General features: G+C 52.5%; 1 long non-coding RNA gene across 1 annotated transcript in view; it reads left to right on the forward strand.

Annotated features, from left to right (window-relative positions):
* LOC141425757 (uncharacterized) overlaps positions 1-4,587 on the forward strand; it is a 35,199-nt gene extending 30,612 nt beyond the window's left edge. The window contains exons 3-4 of the long non-coding RNA XR_012450843.1: positions 3,568-3,685; positions 4,281-4,587. This is a non-coding gene — a long non-coding RNA (uncharacterized lncRNA). The remainder of the gene's footprint in view (positions 1-3,567; positions 3,686-4,280) is intronic.
* The last annotated feature ends 15,711 nt before the right edge of the window (positions 4,588-20,298 follow it).

Below are 20,298 nucleotides of genomic sequence, written 5' to 3' on the forward strand. Positions count from 1 at the left end.
CTGAGGTCACATTACCAACCTTGAGTCTTGGCCCCTTAGTACAGACCTCATTCCCAACCTGGACACTTCTGGCTCACTAGGGCACAGTAAGTACTGTGCACTGAGGCCATGTATCCTTTCTGATCCTGGGATCCAGGATCAGCTGCTAGGGTGGGTGGTGTGGCCCTTCTGGGTGACTGGCTCACTATGATGGTGTCTGCTCCTCTTCTGCTACATGCTACCTTCCTGACTCCATGGTCACCCACTATCTTTAACCTGGACTGGTATCTAAATGGCATATGGTCAGATGTAAGGCCATGCCCTTCCCCACCCTGGCCACTACTGAGTGCTCCTTGGGAGAAGAAGGGGCAGGAGATGGCATCTGGGCTCTGCCAATGTCAAAATAGATGCCAGTATGTCAGGTATATCCCAAATGCTCCCTCAATCCTTTCTACAGACACGGCTGTTTGAGAGAGACTCTGAATTCACCACCCTCTGTACAGAGGCACTCGGTGGGCTAGGCACCATTTGTAGTGGTAGACCTGGAGGCCCATGGCTGGAGTAAGAGCTCTTACCCTAGTCCTAACTTCTGAGTTCTAGGACTTCAGGAAGGAATGGGGACAGTAAAGGAAAGTGGCTGCTTCTCACTGTTGGGCCTTAGCCAGAAGAGCTCTCAGCTGTTCACCTAACTCTTTGGTGTCTCCACTACCTTCAGCCTGTCATTTCTCTGTGACTTCTGCTAGCTTCAGTTGAGCCCTAAACTTGTCACATTGAATTGTCAAATCCTTGGCTTCTAGGCTGGCATTTTGGGGCCTGAACACTGTGTGACTTTCCTTGGGGGTGTCCTGGAGGGTTAGTTTGTCTGGGGCAGGAACGTAAGGCCCACCTGCTGCTCCTCTCCTGCTCTGCAGTCTCCCTTGAGTGCAGTTGTATAAGTATCTTTGTTACAGCGCTGGCTGTCAAACAGGAATAGCAGCAAAAAAAGCCCCAAACAAACAAAACTCCATAGTCCGCCAAGCCCTGCCTCCTCCTTCCTTTCCTTATTGGTCCTGCACCCCCTTTCCTCTACTAATTTCACCCATACCTGCCTCCACCCCTTGGGAGTCTTCTGATCCAGGCTGTTGTCTCTGAGTGCAAGCTCCTCTCTCCCAGCCAGGGAAGCCCTTCACCCTCACGGAGCATCTGACATGACCCTCTCCTGGTCTTTTTGAGGAGCCCTGATCCCTAGCGGCTCAGCATCCCAGGCAAACAGGAAGCCTGGGGAGTGGGAGATGGGAGATAGGTTTTTTTTAATCTCTCAGGGATGTTTAGGAACCTGGGCAGTTTTCAGACCCCCTACTAGATGGGAATGAGTTTGGGCAACCGCAGCTGAAGGGGTATGTGAGCATCTTGTGTGCCTCTGGGGCTCTGGAGACCTGTCCTGGTCTGTCCTTCCAGGTGCAGGGCCAGGAATCCTTGTCTCTCTTCTCTCCTCCCAAGTCTCCCAAGGAGAGTGGAGGGCTGGCCAGGGATGGAGTGGAAAGGAGGCCTTGGTGGTTGCTGAGAACCTCCTGGAATTGGTCCTCAAGTGAGGAGGTGTTCTTCTTTCTCCCTCTCCTCCTCTCTCCCACTTCTTCCTCCACATCACTCCCTTCCAACCTCACTCTTATCTGCCTTTTCTCCCATTTCCTGTTTCTTGCCTCCTGCCTGCCTGTCCCCTTCAATCCCCTGCTGGCTCAGAGGGCTGGCCAGGCTGCCCTGTTCCTCAGCCCTGGGAGAGGGGAGGTGTCTGGGCTCACCCCCCATGGCCTAGCTGGATGGTCTTATGGGAATGGCATCCTTGTGTCATAGTTTCACTGCCTCCTCTCTGCCTAGCTCCTGTTTGGCCTGAGGCCTGGCCTATGGAGCGGCAGGCCTCGTAATGCAGGACATTGAGACACACCTGCTGAATGAATGCTCCAGTGAGCACACGCCAGTCTGGCTCAGGCTCTGGACAGGATGAAGTTCTTGGAGGTCGAGGGTCAGGTTTGGAGTCAGCAGAGGAGAGTCTCAGCCTCACTCCAAGGCACGATGGGAAGGAGGGCCTCTCATCTGGGAAGCCCTTCCAGATGAGCTGCTCAGGTTCTGTCCATCTCTCGTTCCCTCTCCTAAATGTGTTTCCTTGTTCACATCTTTGGCCATTGCCTGGTCAGTGCCTGGCCTCCTTTCTCTAGATCTTCCCTGTGAGCAGGGTGTACCAAGGCTACAGAAGAAGCCCTCCAGGGACCAAGTCCTGGGAATGTGGCCTGTGGGCCTTTGAGTAACCTGTGGCTATATGATAAGAATTTCTGAGGGCCCCAGAAATGGGGACTAGGGAGCTGGGTGTAGGTTTGAGAAGGGCCTGGGTCCAGAATGGGGAAACTAACAGTGAAGACAGGGAGATGAGGCCTCCTCCGTGTGCCAGGCACACTCTGGATACACAGTAGCGATAACAACCCGGGTGCGGGTGTCAGGGACACCTTCCCAGAGGGGACTGGGATGAGGTTTGGAGGCGGAGGAACTGTCTGTCCTGTCAGGGGAGGGGAAATGTTCTGCAGGCTGGGGTGTCATCTCATAAGCTTTGAGGTGACAAGTTATATGGAATGGTGACAATGAGAAAGTCTGTATTCCTGGAGTGTCAGAGGTGCTGTGGAGTTCAGAGGACTTGTGGCTTCCTCAGGGGCCCACGGAGGTTGAAATCAAGACATTTCATTACTAGATAGAGTCCTTCAGTGGCTCCCTGTGGCTTTTAGGGCAGAAGTTTCCTGGGGAGGTCAAAATGATACTCTGTACCTGCTGCGCCTCTCCCCCTGGGTCCCAGCTCTTTCTGCCACATCTCATGGGCAGTGGAGGAGGCATGTCTGTGTTGGACAATACAGACCAAAACAATGCCATCATGACATGTGGTTTTACTGGCCAGGGCTGGTCTGCAAAGAAGGTGTCTGAGATAGGCCAGGAGGCTCTGGACCCCTGGAGGCTATGACTGGTTCAAGATGGGCTGGAGTCAGGAAAGCAGGACACATAGGGTGGTGGCAGGAGCTCTGGACCTGGAGTTAGGAAACCTGGTTTCTGATCTGGGGCTCTGCCACTCACCAGCTGTATGGTTTGGAGTCCAATGCTTGACATCTCTTGGCCTCAAGGGCCAGAAAGGTTGTACTCAATGATCTTTGTTTTTTAAAATTATTATATTGGATGACCACTGTTTTTATTTACTTATTTTATTTTTGGATATGGCTCAAAAATGTTCCTTGACCTGTTGTCAACCCCCTGCTATGCCAGGTACTCAGCCTCCAGCCTGAAGCAGGGCCCTTGGCCAAGCAGTGTACTGTGGAGGGAGGTCCGGTGGTGCAGGCGTTCTGTAATGAGGGCAGGCCTCGAGGGCCGGGGGAGGCACGCACAGGCTAATTACACTTTCCCGTCTTCAGAGCACTTAGCCCAATTTGTAATTATTTATTGTTGGTTGTTGATGTGTTTGTGTTTGGGCAAGGCCTGTGAGCACAGGGACAGGGTGGGGGTTCTGTTCCCTGGGTAGCCCACTGCCTCACACACTGAAGATGCCTAATGACTAGTAAAAGGTCACTTCTCTCACAGGGCTCCTGCTATACTGTATTGCGACAGAGGATACACCTCCAAGAGCCTTTGCAGTCTGTGGAGGGATGGACCCTGATGTGCTGGAGAGGTGTCAGGAAAGCAGGACACCTATCTTGAGGTGGGATATGGGGCTCTCTTCCTGGGTGTCACATGGACCACGACTAGCCAACTCCCAGAGGCTTCATTCTATTCCCCTGGTTTCCCACCCAGTGTCTGGTGGGAATCCTGATGTATTCCTGTCATTTCCAAATGCCTTGGTGGGTTAGGAGAGTAGGGTCCCCCCTGCGAAAGAAAGAAACAGTGGAAGACGCTCCCCAGCTGACAGAGGCCCCAGTGGGTCTGGAGTTTAGAGAAATGTGCATCCAGGGATGGACCAAGCCAGAGGCTCCCAATCCCTACCACTTTGTGGCAGGACTTAGGCATGGAGCATGTCGTTTTCCCCTGGTCCAGGCTTTGTCTGGCCCAGTCTCCACAGGGAAACCAGCCTGTGGCCACCTGTGTGGGTGCTGGGCTCATGCCAGTTTAGTTTTGGTATGGTTGCTAGGCCTGTCTCTGGGTGGAGAGAAGCAGGAAGAAGGATTGCACAAAGGGAAACTGGCAGGAGGGCCCCACTTCCACCAGCTGTTGATACCTGCTAGGGAGGACCAAGGGGCGGTCCAAGCTCCCTATTTCCCCAGGAGGTACTGCAATCTCTCATCTACTTCTTTCCCCAGGAGGAAATGCCAGTTGCAGCAACAGGACCCTCGGTGCCACCCATTATGTCAGCTTATGTCCACCTGTAAGGACAATGAAGGAGAACAGTCCTTAAAGCCTTCATTTCTCAGGCCTCTGAGCTGCCACACTGGTCCTCAGCTTGCTATACCAGATCCTCCTTACAGGAAGTTTCCCCAAAGAGCCCCCTCCCTTGTCCTCTGAGTGGGAGAGTTGTCACTAGCAACCTTCATGATGACAGGACTTCATTTTGTTTGCAGTGCTGTTGTCACTTGCAGAGCCAGTGTGCAATAAATAATTGTTGAATTATGCATGGTGTTACTCTATTACTTGGCACCAGATTCTGTGGCAAGGGTCTCTCCCTCCCTCCCCCATTAGACAGGGTTTGGAGATCCTGTTTTCTCTCCTCCATGCCTAGAACCTGGGTCCCTGGAGAAACCAGCAATCTCACCTGTCCCCACTCTCTAATTATCCACTCAGGAAATGTTTTTGGGTCTCTTCTGCGTGCTAGTTCTGTGCTGAGCAGTGGGGCAAATACAAAGATGAGTACGGCAGGGTTGTGACTGGGGTGTCCACCCTTCAGTCCCAGGGGCTGCGCATGCCTCTCATTGTCCCCAGGGACCAGTCCTTCCTAGCTCTGGCCTGGAATCTCTTTCCTTTCAGTTCCTGCCTCCAGCTGCCCCTGCCCAGCTGGTTCCCAGCATCCTCACCCTTCCCTTCCTGGCGCTGCACACAGCTATTTAGGAGCTGTCCCCCTCCCTGAGGCTGCTTTCAGAGGAACAAAGGGCCACTGGAAGGCTGACAAAGGAGGCCGGGGGAGTGGTAGGGCATGTGGAGATGCTTATTTGAAAGCCCAAATCTCTCCCTTGAGCTGCAGCTACTGCTTTTATCTGGCCTGATAATAGACCGAAACCATGTTCTGCCTCCTTGTTGACAGATCTGTGCACCTGCCATGGTGGCAGCAGCCCAGGGTGCCTGGGAAGTCAGGGAGCCCTCAGTCTATAAGTCGCCACAATTCGAGGGCATCCCCTCATCCAGGAGTCCTCAATGCCCATAAGGGAGCCTTTTGGGACACATCTGGGGAGCTGAAGCTTCATGTATTTGTCTCTGCGTTCCCAGCATTGAGCACAGTGTACTGTAGTAGATTGGTGGTTGAACTGCGTGCATCCAGCACGTGCTTTTCAGGGACCTACCACGCGCAGACAGTGGTGTCCTTTGACTTTACTCTTCTGGCATCTGTTGGGAATCCCCTGATGCAGTGAGATGGGGGAGGCTCCTGCCCACCATGTCTCAGGGAGAAGGAGGCAGAAGTCCTTCCTTGTGCCTCTGTAATTCACACTAGTGCTCAGGCTTTTCGGTGTTCAGACATGTCGCCAACGGCACTGCCAGGTAGACCAGGTGCTGTTGCATGCCCATTTTGCAGGGGAATGGGATTTGCACCCAGATCTACGTAATTCAGCATACTGCCCAACTCCCTTCACCCTGTTGGGGGCTCAGTCTCTGAGTTAAACTCTGAGATTCTGGAGTGTGGGATAAGAGCTGGGGTTAACATGAGTCAAGAGGAGTGGTAGAGGATAATGGAGTGAAGAGGGGAAGTGCAGGCTGGGGGCCCTGGCCAACGGACACAGGCAGACTCAGATCAGGAACTCCCCCAGTTGGGCCGCTGGATGGAGCAGAACTGGCCAGTGGGAATCTGATGACCTCAGCTCCTCTCTGAGGTGACTTTGGTCACCTCTTGAGTGGACACACAGTGCTGGGCAAGACTGGGACTAATGACTATTTTCCAGTAAGTGATTCCTCTATGTGGGGTGTATCTTCCTGGGTCATCACTCTGCAGTCTGCACTTACTGGGGTAATAGCAGCCTGGTCTGGGTCCTCCTATCCACCCACTGGCCTCAAGGCCCTGCAAACTGATGACAGCAGATGAGGGAGAGGAGGAAGGCAGGAATAAACAGGAGCAACATGCCCCCAGCACTCGTCTCTCCCAACATCACTGCAGGTATGTGTACCCTGTGTCTGGGTGGTTCCTGTTACAGTAGGGCCTCACCGTTTTCAGACCCAAGGAACCCCCAACAGATACCCATACCCTGTCACAGTCTTTACCCCAACTGTCAGCCTCTGCCCAACCTCAATGGACCCTCCTCACTAGCCTGTGAGGTGCCTTATCCACCTTTCTCTTTCCCTACCCTGATTCCCTTTCATCCTTTCCAAGGGTTGAGGGAGCCCAGTGCTTTGCATATTCACGTGGCTTTCTAAGTCCCCATGACCATCTGCATGACTGGAGCTATTTTCAGTTGGCTATTGAAGACGCTGAGGCTCTGCATTTTGTTTTTCTTTTTTTGAGATAGGATCTCACTATGTAGCTCAGGCTGGCCTTGAACTCTGGATCTTCCTGCTTCTACCTCCCAAGTGCTTAGATTACAGATGTGTGCCATTGTTAGGACCCGGAATCCTATTCCCCCGAGAGACAGAGAGCCAGGCGTGAATGCAATCAACAAAGCAGAGTTTATTGGGCTGGCTAGCCAGGGTCGAGCTCCCACACGGACACGCAGGACCGGTTAGGAAAACACGACCCTGAGCCTCTTTAGGGGAAATCTTATATAGACCGCGGTGGCATGCATATTTTCGTTATCAACATTGGGCAAGCAGGCAGAGCACATCTTGCGCGTACCTCACATCTTGTACGTACTTTACATCTTGCATGTACCCCCCGCTTACATTCCCCACATTTTATATGCCCTAACTGAGTCCTGTCGCATTGTTTATTTTATCTATATGGGATGTTTGGTACTGGTTTCTCCAACAAGGGGGTTGGGGCCCGCTGAGACCTCCTATTCCTTTCACCATCATGCCCAGTGAGGTTCTACATCTTGTGACTTGTCCAAGGTCACTCAATGTGGTAGGCAGAATAATAATAGCCCTCAAAGATGTCTGAGTTCCAGTGATGTCAAAGGGATATGATTAAGGGAAAAGCTAAAGATGGAGAGATTATCCCAGGTTTTCTGGGTGGGTTCAATGTCATTACATTTTAAATATGGCTGAGACAGAAGACTGATGTGACAAGAGAAGGACTTGACTGGTGATGATGACTGTGAAGATGGAGGGAGCCGAGGAAATGTAGGTGACCTTGAGAAGTTGGAAAAGACAAGGAGACAGATTCTCCCCTGGAGCCTTTTCCAGGACAGCAGCCCTGCTGACCCCTTGACTTTATTTAGTCAGTGAGACTCATTGTAGCCTGCTGACCTCCAGGGCTGAAGCAACGAACAGAATTTACATAAATAAATAATAAGTAAATAAAACAGTGTAGTTTTAAGCCACTGAGTTCATGGCGATTTGTTATAGCTGCATCAGGAAACAAATACACCCAGCTGGTAAGGGGCAGTGGGAGGGATTGACCCAAGGGCTACGCCTCCACTCACTCCCAGTGTCTTCCTTGTGTGATGATAAGCTCTGTCCACCTTCTGCCTGGCTTCCCATCCCTCTTCCAGAGTTTGCCAGACCAGAGAGGAGGATAGGAGAGAAAAGGCCAAACGGGGACACAGTCTTGGGGTTCATTTGTTCTTTCTTCCTCCAATCCCCAGCCTCTGCTGTCTGTCTTCCCCTATGTGGAGTTCCTAGAAACATGGCTCCAGCAGCCCATTTTGAGGGGTTCAAGTGAGGCAGGCCTGGAACTGGCTTTCAGGCTGGCAGTGTCTTCCTTCCTTCTTTGCTTTTCCTTCCTTCCTTCCTTCCTTCCTTCCTTCCTTCCTTCCTTCCTTCCTTCCTCCCTCCCTCCCTCCCTCTCTTCTTTTCTTCCTTCCTTCCTCTTTCTCTTTCTCTTCTTCCCTCCCTCCTTCCTCCTTGGCACTGGGGTTTGAACTCAGTGTTTCACACTTGCAAAGCAGGTGCTCTATCACTTGAGCCACACCTCCAGTTCATTTTGCTTTGGTTATTTTGGAGATAGAGTCTCTCGAATGATTTGCCCAGACTGGCCTTAAACCATAATCCTCCTGATCTCAGCCTCCCAAGTAGCTAGGATTGCAAGCATGAGCCACTGGTGCCTGGCTTTGGGCTATCAGATGAAGGGGCTGTGGCACAAAACCCAATAGGGGCCTTGCCCCGAAGGCCCTCCCAGCTTAGCCACTTCTGTGCTTGCTTTGTTTTCCTCTCCTGGTTGCTGGGTCCTTTGAAGCAGTGGAAGGGAGTATGGCGGGGGGGCGCTGTCCTCTGGGGACCATGAGGATCTGTGTGTCTATCTCAGGGGAAGGAGGATGTCTGTGTGTCAGAGGAACTGGTTGTGGGAGGATCCAAGGGCTCCTCTGACGGGCATGGGGTACGTCAGATCCTGTGGGCCTCTTGGACAATGTGTCTGTTTAGCCCCCTGTGTGTAAATGTGTGCAAGTCTGAGTGTACAGGGTGCCTAGTCATGGCCCTGGTGTGTGAGCATGTGAATGTGCCCACTCACACCCCATGTGTGTACAGCTACGTGTAGACACGTGTCTCTCATGGCACTGTGTATGTGAGTGTGTGTCTATTCCTACTTGGACTAGACACATATTCCGGAATACGTGTGTGGGTGCCCACTCATACTGTGTGAATATATGAGTGTGCCAGTGTGAGAGTGAGTCTGCTCACGCTTCTCTGTGTGAGTGTCTGCTCACACCCGTGTGTGGATGTAAATGTGTCTACTGATATCCATCCCGTATGTGAATGTGTGAACATGTACATGTGCAAACATGTCCACTCACGTCCCCAGGTGTGTAGGTGTGTGAGTGGGTCCTTATGCCCGTAGGTGAATGTGAGCATGCAATGTGTCATGTCCACTCACACTGCTTGTGTGTGAATGCATCTGAGTGTGTCTACTTCCTCCCCTGTGTGTGTGTGTGTGAACACAGAGTGCATGTATGTGAGAATATTTAGGCATCCAGCACCGAGTGCCATCCCCTCCCCCACAGCATTGCCTCACCCTGTGACACAGCTGCTAATGACTGTTTGCCATTGTCTGTGCATGGTGGCATCACCTGCTCTAATGACAGTCTCCCTGCCTAATGACCTGGCTTCTGCCCCGTCATTTGGGAGCCACAGGGACACTGGCCCTGTAGCCAGAGAGATGTTGACGAGCTCAACACATTTCCTGCTGGGTGTCAGTGGGGGTGGGGAGAACACGGATCCCACCCCTCCCCTGCAGCCCTCGGGGTGCCCGCGTGGGCAGGAATTTCAGCTGGCTGGTGGCATTCCTGGGTGGGAAGTCCCAAGGCTGGGCTCTGCCCTCTGTCTCAGCAGGGCTGAGTGATTGCTGCTGGGCCTGATGATGCTCCCAGTTGCCCTTCCTGACAAGGTGCTCTGGACCCCAGCAGGCAAACCATTACATTGGGTGCCATAGACAGGGGGTTGGTCTTCCCCTCCCCAAACCCCCAGGCCCTCTGCCCACTGTAAACTGAGATGTCATTTCTGAACAGGCCTCTCTGTGCCCAAAACACTCTGGTCTGGGGCCGCCTCTCTGGGGAGCAAGTGAGTCTGCAACTGCCAAGAGGTTCACAGGGCCTAGGGTGAGTCCCCCATGTGGAGGCCACTACCAAAGCCTCGCTTGTCCCTCAGTGATGTTTCTATTATTACTGAAATTCAGATAACATGAACTTTTGGAGCAGCCAGGTAAGGGTTCCTGCCTTCTCTCTGTGAACTCACACCCTTCTTTCATATCCTTCTACAGCTTTGACCTATGTCATCCTTTTGCTGTCTCTCACATCCAGGCCTGCCTCCTCCTCCTACTGAAGCTTACCTAGATGGGTGGAGGAGCCGAAGTATGCTGCCTGGTTCAGAGGAATTCACTAAAGGTTTTCCAAGTTCAAGAATGCGTGCCTGGAGCTGTCTGTGTGCCTTCGAGCAAGTGGCCTGTGGGGTGTTCTCTGCCGAGTGAGGTTGTGATAGCCCCCATGGTTATTCTGCGCACTGACACAGCTGTGTGTAAAACACTCAGGATGTGGGTGGGCCTCAAAGCCTCCTTGGGTCTTCACTGCCTCATTTGTGAAATGGGAAGGTGGCTGCTGGTACGCAGGTTGCTAGGAGGAGTAGGGGAAGTGCCTGCTGCAGAGGGGGCAGCTCATGGTGTATTTCAGTTGTAGTCAGGCCTCAGTTGTAGTCAGCCATGAGGGGATAAGTAAGTGAGGAAAAAACGAGTGAATATGCCAGTTGTCCCTGTCCTGGTAGGAGCAGTCATTCCTTTACCAGCCAGGGGCTGTGGCTTGTCTACATCATTTAAAAAAGGATTTCTCCCTGTCATTTGTGACTTGTTAGAGAGCCATGAGGACAGAAAACTGTCCTAATGCATTACGAAATCCTGTTTGATGAAGGCTTGTGTGTGGTGGGTTCTGTGTAACATGTACTTCTTCTGTGGGCTGAGGTTAAAGAACTGGAGACAGTTTACCCATGGTCTCTGGGCAGGGCCGTGAATAGTAGGGACTCTGAGGTTTTACCTTACTCCACAGGGAGCCTGTGCTGAGGGCCCGTGTGTGCTGTCCTGGAGTGGAATGGCCCCCAAATGGGAAGGCTCCGATCTAGCTGGAGGTACATTCCCACCTTCAGAAGTCCTCCTCTCGACGTTTGCCTGGATAAGGTCTGAGGTTGGCATCCAGGAGTGGCTGGAAGGGTGGAAAGTGCTGAATGTGTAGAGATGGAAGGTCTCCCAGGCGTGCCCCTTGTGTAGACCTGTGTTTGGACCAGGGGCCCTGCTCCTTCTCCCATGATCCTGGACCACTCTTAACCAACCTGACCCACTGGTGGGGTGAGGGAATCAGAAAACACTTTGTACAAAAATAGACCCTGAAAGCCAGGATAGTCTCTTCCTCTCCCCTAACACTCTAGCCCCATCCTGGACGTGGGCTGTACTGGGGCCAGTGGTGGGACTGAGGTGAGGGATGCTGGGGCACCAAGATAGCAACAGCACTCTGTGTCCTGAGTGATGAGTTTGCAGGCATGGCATGGGCCAATTTGCACTTTTCAGCTCAATTTTCACCACTCTTTTACGGGGTTCTTATTAACAGGTTAGTGAAATTGAGGAATGGCAGTGGTCAAGCCCACACCATTAGGAAATACTAGAGCTGAGATCCCATCCCAGGCCAATCTCTCCCCACAGCAGGGAGATGCATAGGAGATGTTGGGGACGCAGCATGGGCAGGCAGTCTGGTTCCCAAGGTGGAGAACAGTGAACTTGCTCTTGGAAGGGTTTGCAGTACTCCAAAGGGAGAAGCTGACCTCTTCCAGAGATTTCTGCCCTCATATGATCTGATGTGGGGCCTCCCTGACAGTGAAAGCAAGAACTTGAATGTGGGGAGAAGCTGCTCATTGTGGGGAGTTTCATCAGTGAGATTGCTTGATTATCAAGAGGAAAAAATTGCAGCAAGAGAGATGTGGCTGAGATTCCAGAGTCTTCCTTGGCACTCCTTAAGGGCAGGGACTAATCCTCTCACAAAATGGGCTTAATTAACACTGGGGACTCTCACAACTAGCAAAGCGGTAGTTTTGTGAGAACATTTGCAAATAACACATAAACAAGGACAAATGAGCCGAGGTAACTTTGGATTTAAGTGCAAGGGGACGCGGAGGAAGCCTGGCTAAGAGTTGGGTGGAGTTGGCCAAAGAAGGCTTCTGAGAGCAGGAGAGGGTGGAATGGGTTGGGAGGGAATAGGCTTTCCTTGGCGTGGGGGCAGGCTGGGGGAGCAACAGGCAGCTGGCATCAATGCAGCATCGTTCTAGAATTTGACAGTCCCTAGGGGCCCCACCCAAGAGACCCAACTCAGTGACATGCTACTCTGAGTATTTGCCCTGCTTCCTGGGTGAGGACTGTCCAGCTCAATGCTTGCCCAGCCCACTTGGTGCCACTTGAAAATGACATGGAAATGGGGTGTGACCTTGAGCTAGAGACTCCTCTCCAGGGAGTTTGGGATGTGGACATCCAAATGTCTTCTCTGTGTGATGTGGGAAGAGAGGAGACTGTGGCTTCCCTAAGGTGGGGCTGAGGGAGATTTTTGGGAAGGCTCAGGGATGCTCATATGGCCAACTGCCTCCCTTCTCAGGGGTCAGAGGGCCCCCAGTGGCCCACCTCCATGCTTGGTTGTTTTCAGGGCAGTAGCCTGGGTCTGAGCACCTGCACATCTCGGGTGGAATCCCAGGTGGGAGCAGAGGTGCTTTCAGTACTAGTATTAGTGAGGAAGGGAATGGGTGGGAGAGACAGCTCCTGTGGTCTTCTGTAGGAGGGGTGACCCGTGAGGCAAGGCTGAGCTGGAAGGGACAGGGAGTGGGCAGGGGCTTCCTGGTGGGGAGGGTCTCCTGATCCAGGGCTCAAGAAACTGCAGCCTATCTGATTTGGCTTGGTGGAGAGGCCTTTTGCTCCCGGGTGGGTTTTGGAGTAGGTGATGGGGATGAATTGGGGAGGTAAACCTGAGAATTGGCTGAGAAAACTAAAGACTCAGGAGAACTCTGGGACTGGGGTTGACTCCTGATTTGTCCTGCCTCTAGGGACGTCCTGAAACTGGGATAGAGACACTTATTTGGGGATTCATAGTCACTTCATAGCTGGCATTTTGGTGCATGCTCTCAGCAGCCTCAGGAATGACAGTGTTTGGTCACCTGTGTCCTGCCCAGCCAGCTCTCTGTGCTTTAACACGGTAGCATCTGTCCAGGGTCAGCAGTGAGACCCAGGAGGAGGCTGGCCGTGGGAAGAAGAGCAAAAAGCCCTTCTCTCCCTGATGTCTCTGGTGAGAGGACTGTGGCTGTGAGGTCACAGGCAGTGCCAGGGAGCCTGAAGAAGGGGAAAAGTTAGCAGCTTACTGGTCAAAGGCCACATGTGCAGGCCAGAAGGTCACTGTATCTGAACCCTGTGGAGACAGTTCTGTCGTTGGCTCTTGGCAGCCTTCCCTCCTTCTTGTCCTTGGGCTCTGTGCCCAAGCCCTGTTGTCAGCACCTGCTCACTGAGCCAGGGCCTGGCAGATGTAGCCATGAGATCATGGGGCGGAGTAAGTTGGCAGGCCCCCCCATTTTTCCCAGAGCAGTGGCAGGTGCATGTCGCAGCTTTGGGCCCGGCGCCTCTGTAATCTCCCTCCTGGCGGCCCTGTCTTCTTGCAGGAGATGTCTCCTCCTACCAACCAGTTCAGCCTCCTCACCTTGGTCCCCAGCCTCCAGTAAATATGGCATGAACCTTGAGATAAGACTTCAAGAAAGGCATCCTATTTGAAAGATGGAATAGTGGGATAAGGGCATGAAGGACAGATGCTAATACATGTAACACTCATCACCGAGGGCTTATTGCCTCTTCTGCTGTAGGCTAAGGGCTTTGCCTGCAGTTCTCCTATTACGTTCACTTTAACCTTGTAGAACACAGAACTGGGAGCGTTCACAGCCAGTACATGGAGGAGCTAGGATCACTCCTGAGCTCCTAGCTCTGGGATAAATCCCGAGGTCCCAGGAGGCTGGCCACTGGTGGACCACTGGGGTCAAGAGTGCCTTCTCCTGCCTTCAGTTAGCCTTCAGTGCTGAACAAGATAGGGAAGGCAAGAACCACAGGGTGGGAGAGATAAGAGCCACTTCACATTCCAGAGGGTGGAAGGAGTCATACAGAGTGGGTGGTTCTGTTTCTGCCTGGTACCTCTTGAGTCAGAAAGGAAGCAAGCACCTGAGAACTGCAGCAAGAGGGAACAAGGTGAGATAGCAAGACATTTTGATTTCCAGGACTGCATTGGCAGGCAGAGGGTCTGTTTCCTGGAGAGACAGAAGCTCAGAGGGCTGTGTCTAGAAGAGGCGGGTGAATGAACCATGTTGGGGGGTCTGTGCAAGCTTGTGTACATATTCCCGTGTGTGTACGTATATATGTGTGTCCACCATCTGTGGTGGTGCACTTTCTGTCCTGCTGGCTCTAAGTTCTCCACAGCAACTGTGTTATATCATAGGCCCCAGAGGAAAGATGGCTCCTTTGCTGATGGTCTGGAATGTATCCATATTTGGGTGCAGCGCTGTCTTGGTCAAGGACCATTTTTGTTTCTCTAATGTTCTCTCTCACTTTTTCTGCTCCTGAAACCCCCAGCCTTCTAGGAAGTTTTCCCTGCTGCTTCTTCAAGGACCTTTTTCTTTTCCCTGAGGATGAAGCAGGGTCTTGCATTTTAGTTAGTGGTGGGCATATCCCATTCCTTTCCTGAGAGATCACATCCCTCCTTGACTCATTTATCACCATGTTTCAGCTTTCATAGGATTGGGCCCACAGGAGCAAACCCACACATGTTCATAGCACAGAGGCACACAGAGGAGGCATGCAGGGGTGACTTGGGTGTATACTTAGGGTCCAACTTTCAGATCCTTTGTCAGGTACCATGATGGCTGCTAGCTCTTATTTGCCATTGGTATCCAAGCCTGTGTCCCATGTCAGGGGTCTGGTCTCAGAGTCTATATTTCATGGCCCAATGGCAACAACATATAATCAGGATGTCAGGGCCAGATGGGACCCCAGAGACCATCTGGGCTCATCTAGTCTTCAGTTCTAGAGAAGGTACCAAGAGAAGGAAGGGTCTTGCCCAAGGTCACACAGGAAGTTGGGGTGACTGCAGTGTCACTGCTTTTCACTGTGTCACATTGTCTTTCTAATTTTGATAAGCCCCTCTCCCCTCCCTCTTTTTGTTTTTCTCTATACTTTTCTCATGCTTCCTTATCTCAAGTTCACCATCTAGACCTTGCCCATTTCTCAAGGACCAGCTGCCCTCATCCACTCTGGAACCTACTGGATCTTTCTCCTCTGCACCATTAGTAGTGTGGCCTGTTAATCCCCATTCCCTAATTGTCTGTAACACAAATTAATGCTTTATTACTTGATGCTGTAATGACCAAGGTTCTAACCAGGCTCAATTGCTTCCCAGCTCTGTGACCTTGGGCTAGTTACTTAACATTCTTAATCCTCTTTCTTCTTATCTGTGAAATGGGGCAGGCCATAGTGCCTGGGTGAACAGCAGAAGGCCAGGCTCAGAGAAGCAAACTTGGGAAACGCTAGACTGAAACCCAAGGTGTGGTGGGTGTGGGTGAGGAAAATGGTGGAAAGTTGGGGTGGGTGGGGGAGCCTCAGCTGCGAAGTGTCATTCTATTGGCAATAGGGAACCCTTAAGTCCTTTTTTGGAAGGGAAATAATACCTCTCCCCCTTAGAGTTTGGGGTGGCTATGAAGTGGGAGAAGAAACGGCACATGCTTTGGAGTTGGCAGATCTGGATTTAAATTCCAGCTTTACCACTGGTGAGTTGTGTGATGCTGCACAAAAGGCTAGACCTCTCTGAGTGTCTATCTTCAATCTGTAAAACAAGTAGAGATCAACCCTCCTCTACAGAGTTAGTTAGGGCAAGGATTAAATGAGGGAATGTCTATCAATTGCTTGGCTTGGAGTCTTACACTTAGTGGGAAGGAAGACTAGCCACCATCACTGTGGTAGTTACTGCCCATCCATGCTCATGTCCTAGCCTGACCTCATGCCTAAGCTCTCTCCAGAGTGTTGGGCTGTCTCCTCATTTCCCAACCTGAAAGCTTCCCAAGGGCAGGGCTCCCATGCATCATATTCTCGTTCTACCTCCTGTTAAGAAGAGGTGATGTCACCCCTTGGTGCCTCTGGGCAGCTCTGCCCAGAGGGACCTGCAGGCAGGAAGGGGAGTCTCAGGCCCTCTAGGCCACCCATTGGCCTCATGCTGTCTGTGGGGATTAGGGGGCCTGAGGAGCCTGGTGTAGACAAGGTTGCATACCCAACTTTCCCCTGGGCTGTCTAGCCAGCTCTCCTGGGAATGGTCTTCAGGGCCTCAGCCTGCAGTGGGCCAGCTCTGATCCTGAACCCCATGGAGTGGGCATGCCGAGAGATGGAGCCCTGGGTGGAGACCTGAAGAAAACTGACTGCCAGCTGTGCCCCACCCCTAATGAGCTGCTCTTTGGCCCTCGGAGATGGCCAGGGGATCCAGACACACACCATCTATGAACTCATTAGAGTCCAGTAATCATTAGACAATATTTAGGAAACACACCTCCAAGGTGTTGAGTGTGTGCGGGGCGAGGTGCTGAGAAGAATCATTTGGAAGAGATTGGTTGTGTTACTGCTGCAGAGAAGTTACTGGACAGGCAGGACTCAAACATTCAGAGTATTACACCCCAAGAAGGGGTGGGTTCAGGGAACTCTGAGGGGCACACTTGGCCCACTCAGATGATGAGTTGGAGCTGTGGGGAGGAGTTGTAGCAGAGAAATACAGGTCCAATGGAGAGTCTTGAGCAGAGGGGGAATAGGAGGTGTTGGATAGAAGGGGACAGTGGCTAGAGATAAAGCCAGAAAGGTTTTTTGGGATCTTGAATGCCACCCAGAGAAATAGTCCCTGTGCTTCTATTTAGGTAGCAAGTTCTGAGACACAGAAACCAGGAGAGGCAGAGTCAGAGCCCAGCAGGCCCCTGCTGGCCACCATAAGGCTGAGCTATGCCCCATACATTAAGAGAAGTTGGGAATTATGTGGTCAGGTGCAGGGGCTGCAGTGTTGTGAGAATGGGGAAGGTTGGGGTGGGCTGCTCTCAGTTTTCATGAGGAGGGAATGAAGAGGGGCTGTGAAGCTTTTGATGGGGGTTGGGTAGTAGGTTTGTGGGGAGTCTGAAGTCGGCCTGCCCTGGTCAGGGGGTTTGGAGTCTGGGGGTACATAGGGGTCTGAGAGAGGGGTGAGGTTGAGGCAGAGGGCCAGAGCTAGAGGAAGATGGAGGAAGAGCAGACTGGTCCTGACTGGAACAGTGGCTTTCCCTGCTTTTTTTTTAATTTTAGACTTCAAAGGCTACTCTGCCCTACAGACCCTCAGACAAGACACACCACCTCTCCGAACTTCAGTGTTCCCATCTGATAAATGGAGAGGACAATGCCTTTTCCTGCCACCTGGAGTATCTGATTAATAAATGGTCATTGTACCTCTATTAGACACTGAGTTCTGGAATCTGGGAGAGGCAGAGCCAGGGCCTGACAAGCCCCCACTGGCTACTGTAGGCCTCAGCTGGGCTCTGGGTGTGTTGATTGGCTCTGGGAGTGCTTAGGGTGGATGCTGGAGGGACAAGGAATTCTGGGAGTGTGTCCACAGTAAAGCGCTAGTCGCAGCCTCCTGCTCCTCTCTGTGGCATGAGGTCTGTCAAACCCGCCCAACTCCTTTGGACCACTCAACACTGTAGGGGCACCAGTCCTCCGGGGTGGAAGATGAGGTCAGAGTTTAGACGTAAAGAGGTGAGAACATTATCATCTCTGAAGGGCGCCACAGATTTGTATTTCATGCACCAGGGAGGGAAGGATTTAGGCAACAGGAACTTCTGACTCTGGATCTATCTCCAGATTTGGCTTTCTTCACACCCTGGGAAAGGCCTGGGGCAGTGGGGGACAATTGGCACTTATCCTCCAGGGTCTCTCAGACTCCCCTGCCTATCCTCTAGGGCACCTTTGCCTTCCACCTGGGTCGTGCTGGAAACTGTCCCTGCATGGGTGTTAGGCAGATGACAGCTCAGGACAACAAGGTGATGAGGCAGTGTTCCCTTGCCAGAGAAGGTTATTGGAGGCGTCCTGCTAGAGCTAGGAGAGAAGAAAGCGAGTCTCCACCTAAGCAGTGTGTGTGTGGGGGGTTCCCACTCCTGGAAACGGGGATCCAACAGGTTCAGTTGCATGACCCCAGCACCCTGCTTTCTGTGTAGGGTAGGTGAGTCATGCTTGCCTTCCTGGTCTCCTCATCCAGGAATCCTCAGGTACTGGATCTGGAGATGGAAAGGGCCTAGTGAAGTAGAACCCTAATCTTTGTCTTGTCTGGGGACTGGGCTGGCAGGACAAGGGACCTGGCTGGTGTGTGTGTGGGTATACTGTGTGCCTACCCCAGGCTTGAGAGGGCTGCCTTTCCCCTTGCCTCCCTCCCCATGGTTGCCCTACACTACTCAGTCCCTGTCTGGCCCCTCTTCTCTCCCACACTATCCCTTCTCTTCTTTCTTCTCATTTCTTACTTCCCTCCTGGCATCACCCTTTCCATCTCCCTTTCCCATTTCCCCAGTGTCCCATCTTCCCTTTTCCACCTCCTCCAGTTCTCTTTGGCTCACTCTTCCCTACTCGGACTTCCTTGTCTTTGAGTTCAAGTTGTGCAGCTGGGTAGGAAGTCATCCTGCATTCTGCAGGAGTCATGGCCACCCGGATGTCCCTCTCCTCCCTCCTCAAGGCTGACTGGGTCCCAGGCTTGCTGCCCACCTGGTTCTCCAGGCAGGAGTGGGGTTGAGAGGAGGACAGTGCCACAGGCTGCCTCCAGCTCTTTGCCTTCTGGAACCTAGGCCTGGGACCATGGAGCTGGCAGCGACCCCTAGAGGTAGCGGTGGGGATTGCAGCTTCCTGCCAGGTCCGTGCTCATATTCTCATACCTGGCATATGAAGGACCCTCCTGTATGTCTAGGGGTGAGCACAAGTGTGTGTGGACATTTGAGAATAGTCACTGAGGAATGCACTGTGTGTCTGAGAGTGTGTGTGTGTGTGTGTGTGTGTTATATTTGAATGTGTCCTGGGTGTCCATGCAGATGTGTTTGTGTGTGTGTTGAGTGTACATGTGTCCATGGCATGAGGCTCCTGCAGACTTCTCTCACCTGTGAGTGTGTACATGATGCAGTGTGCTGGTGCACAGGTACATGTGTCTGTGGGCACTTGAAGGAGCTGAGCTCCTGTGTGTTTGGGGACTCAGGGAGCATGGGGACAACATGAAGACCCCTGGGTGTGGGAGGGAGTGAGGGGCTGTGAAAGCTTGCATGGGGGTGCTCGTGGCACACATCTGCAAGGGTGTGGTTTTTGGCCTCAATTAAGTGACATCCATGCCTGTGCTTTTACAGTGTGTATGAGGGAGGCCAGACTGCCAGGAGTCTGGTGTCACAAAGTCATCTGTGAGCTGTGAGGAAGCTGTCTGTGTGCTTACACAGAGCATCCTTGGGGGTCCAGGCAAGGCTGGCTGAAAGAGGAAGTACTTAGTGATCTGTAAGCTTTTAAAGAAATGCCAAATTGCGCCTCAGACACCATGAGTCCCCTGAATCACTCAGGCCTGCCTTAGCAGGCACCTTGAAACCACAGGAATGAGAGGAGGCTGCATTGCCCCCACACGTCAACCACCCACCCATTGTAGAGCTGCTGCCAGGGAAGAGCAAGGACACCTCCCATGAAGCACCTGCTGGCTGCAGGTCTGGCTGTCAAAGGGCTGGGAGACCATACCAGCCCTGCCCTCTGGCTGAGATGAGTTTGCAGGAGCATTGGTGGACCTGGGATCCAGATGCCCCTTCCCAGCCAGACAGGTTTGGTTCCTTCAGGAGATCTAGGTGGGCCTTCTGCAGGCTGCCATTTGGTACTGAGAAGCCAGGAAGCAGAGGGAAACCCTCAGTAATGTCGGTTTGCAGGAATGAATGAAGAAGTGTTGCCTCCTGGCTCCAACAGTCGGGGTGGTGCTGGTGGGTCCCAGGGAGGGTGTGGAGGGTGAATGGCTTAGTGCTGGGAGATTGGCTTTGAGCTCATCTCTGCCTGGTTCCCTCTGACCTCACTTTCCTCCTTTCTAGGAAAAGGCAGAATCCTCCACGAGGTCATTACACCAGGAAAACGTGGCAATATGCCTGGTTTCTGGAATGTAGTAGGTGTCCAGGAAATGACACGTGTGTCTTCTCTGAGAGTTGACAGCTGCCTGAGCCCCTTCTACATCACCCCCTGGACCAGCCATGAGTCAGCTATGGCTGGGCAGCAGGATCCTCGTGTTCCCATTCTGGAAGCATGAGTCAGGCTCAAGTTGGGGAGGAGGAAGGTCATACTGGGGTCAGATGCTGGGCCCAGGCAGGAGCAGACACATGCCCAGCTGCCACCTTATCACATTGCCAGTACCTGGATCTCAGGAGCTGAGAAGGCAAGGCCTGGGGCTACACAGAGCACTCCAGCACTTCAGTGGGCTGAAGATGGTGTTGACATGGGCTCTGTGGTGTACAGATGATTTTAAGATAGAGCAACCTGAAAAGGGGCCT

Source organism: Castor canadensis, chromosome 8 (genome assembly GCF_047511655.1).
Source record: "Castor canadensis chromosome 8, mCasCan1.hap1v2, whole genome shotgun sequence".
In the NCBI taxonomy this organism is placed as follows: domain Eukaryota; kingdom Metazoa; phylum Chordata; class Mammalia; order Rodentia; family Castoridae; genus Castor; species Castor canadensis.